A 3362-nucleotide genomic window follows, 5' to 3' on the forward strand; every position below is an offset into this window, starting at 1 on the left:
ACCCTTTCCTCCCTCGCCCCTTTCCTCCCTCCCCCCTTTCCTCCCTCCCCCCTTTCCTCCCTCACCCCTTTCCTCCCTCCCCCCTTTCCTCCCTCCCCCCTTTCCTCCCTCCCCCCTTTCCTCCCTCCCCCCTTTCCTCCCTCCCCCCTTTCCTCCCTCCCCCCTTTCCTCCCTCCCCCTTCCTTGTCCCTCCCCCTTCCTTCCTTCCCTCTTTCTTGTCCTTCCCCCTTCCTCCCTCCCCTCCCTTGTTCTTCCCCCTTCCTTGTCCCTCCCAAAAATATAAATACACCCCCACCTTGTCCCTCCCCTACCCCCTCCCTTTAAGATAAACTGTGTAGTGTGTGTAGTAATACATTTCAAATACATCCCCACCTTGTCCCTCCCCCCTCCCTTTAAGATAAACTGTGTAATGTGTGTAGTAATACATTTCAAATACATTACAACTCAATCTATGACTTCTACATGTGAATTTTATAAGGAAATATGAGTGCCAAGTCATCAGGATAAGGTTGGAGTTGAAAAAAACTTACTCTGCTTGATTCCAGTCCTATTCCAGTGGAATTCCAGTGGAATGCTGTGGATTCCAGTGGAATTCCTCTGGATTCCTCTGGAATTCCTCTGGATTCCTCTGGAATTCCTCTGGATTCCTCTGGAATTCCTGTGGAATTCCACTGGAATGACCCCATTCCTGCAGGATTCCTGCAGGAATAGGTGGGGCACTGTAAAGTACTGCAGAAGGGGGTTATCGCAGCTACCATGGATGTCGCTTCAAGAGAGGGGGCCGCTCTGCAGCAGACGATCGGACGACCATGTTGGATGAAGAAACAGGATTTTGGGTCCCAATCCCAGTGAATTACACGGCCCCTCACATGCCAGAAGATCTCATCAAGGCAGAGAACAACATATGCATACAGGATCGTCGTTGCATCGCATATGTCCACCTAGAGGCTCGCAAAGCCTTCAAGGAACTCAATGCCTCTCATGAGCCCGGCAATCCGGAGATCCACCCTCTCCACATTTATGATATTTCGGAGGGGGAAGAGGCGGCGTTGGTGGCAGGCCTCGAGGGGGAAGAGGCGGCCTACAAGTTCCGAAAGCCCTGGGAGGAGGGCCACAGCCGCTACCAAGGCTCCTTACCTCAAGAAGGTGCCCAAAATGCTGCAGATAGGCGTACAAAAATGTGGGACAATGAAACACAGATGTACCGCATGCTCCCTGCGGGTTACATGGCCCCACACGACCCCCAGGACTATGTTGATGCTGTCAACCATGAACTGGCTCAAGCTGAGCAGCATCGTCACTCCGCAATTATTCTTGCACGTCGCCAACTTTGTCCACGTAAGGAAGAAGGGAAGAAGGAGAAAGTCACAGCAGTAGAGGACTGGGAAGCCCCAGATCCCATGATTGAGGGTGACGTCAATGGGTCTGATTATGAAGAGGGACAGCGTGAGGAAGAAAAGACGAGGGACTGGCATAAATCGAGGGGACAGTCAGTTATGGACACTGAAGAGGATGACGCAAAGATTTACGAGGAAGATGCCGAAGAAGAACCAGACTTGGAGCACGAGGAGGAAGCAGTGCGTGAGGAGGAAGAACGGTGTTCCAAAGGCAAGAAACCTTTGGTTATGGACACTGAGGAGGAAGACGAACGTGACTTGGAGCGTGATGAGCAGGAAGAAGCGCGATCCAAAGCTGCTTGCCTTTTGTTATCGACAATGAAAACAGAAGGGAAAGTACACACCTCATCCGCCCACTGGAAGGACTTAACAGCATCATACACACCTTCCCAGTTGGACACCGCATCTGTCTTGAGCAGCTACAGACTCACATTGATCCCTGATGCCCTGCTCCCAGACCTTGAAGAGGTTTCTTTGACAAGGCCTTCACTCCTGGAAACGGCGTTGTATCTGATGTTCAGCCAGGTTGTCTGGCAAGTCGCACATAGGTTGGGCCATCTCTATGGCCATTCTTCAGACTTCGCCATGGAGAAAGCGGATCTTCTGTGAAAGAGAAGCGAGCTCCAAACCACTACAACCTGTTCAAAACTTTTGCTAGCAGGATGAAACCAGAGGAGGGAGATCAAGGTTAGTCTTCATTTTACCTTCTTGAACCCGCTTCCTCATATAATATGATTGTAGAAGGCCTCCAGCTCTGGAACAGGGCCACGAATGAGGAGTACAAGAAGCTTATGGAAGGAGCGACAACAAAAGAAGAGAAAGATGAATGGATGCAGGAGGCTGTTAGTTTCATCAAGAATCAAGTCAACAAAGAAGGGACCAATGTCTGTGACGTGAACCTTCGCTTTGCATCTCACATGAAGGAAATTTGGGATCTTGTACATCTAATTGGTTTGTTCATCACATTCTTCTTACATACACCACTTTTACAGATCACCAATATCAAACGTCATGACAAATCTTTTGACATTGCTGGTATCTTGGTCCACAGCGGCAGAAATCTAACGGCGTGGAACAAGACGGCTTTTTTCATGAGTTCCGAGGACCTTCATGTGCTCTGCACCCATGAGGAGTGGCCAATGGCCACCTTGATGGACATCTTTGTTAGCAAAGTCCGGTGCATTGTCCCCCTTTCATGTTATGGGTTTTTGTCTTACTTGTGCTGCTACAGTGCTATGCATGTGGACCAGCAAATTAAGCAGTCAATGGAGGAACTAAATGTGACTCCCTCAACTACAGCTAGCTCCTCAACAGCTCGCACCCAGACCAGCCTTGCATCTGCTTTGAAGAAGGAGGCTTCTTCGGATAAGGATGTGCTAACTTACACAAAGGAACGTCAGAAACAATTCACGTGATTGTTTCTTGATCTTTTGAGTAATATTTTGTTTTGTTCAGTGATTAACAGTTATTGATATGATATTCAGATGGTGCTTGGCTGAAAAGGATCGACGCATGTCGGCCCCTTGGACCATGTGGCCCAATCTCAGAGGTCTTAGCAGTGCCCCTGCTATTCCTGCAGGAATCCGGTCATTCCAGTGGAATGGAATTTAGCAGAAGGCCCTGCTAAATTGTTTATTCCGGTGGATTCCGGAATGTACACCGGAATGTTCCCTGGAATGGTCTTCCCCGGAATGGGCAGGAATGGTGTTCCCCGGAGTGGGCAGGAATGGGATTCCAGTCCAATCTGTTTATTTTATTTATTTATTACTGTATTATAGTTTATTTATTTTCAATGGATCACAAACAATGTTTGTTTGGTGAACATGCTCACCAAACATGGCCACTCTCTTCTTCCACCACCACCACCACCATGCTCGTCACCGCCGCCAACGCCACGCCATCACCGTCACCCATAGCCACCACTGCCAACATCGCTCCTCGATCACCCATGGCCACCACGACCAC

The sequence above is a fragment of the Laccaria bicolor genome, genomic scaffold (assembly GCF_000143565.1).
Source record: "Laccaria bicolor S238N-H82 LACBIscaffold_33 genomic scaffold, whole genome shotgun sequence".
NCBI lineage: Eukaryota > Fungi > Basidiomycota > Agaricomycetes > Agaricales > Hydnangiaceae > Laccaria > Laccaria bicolor.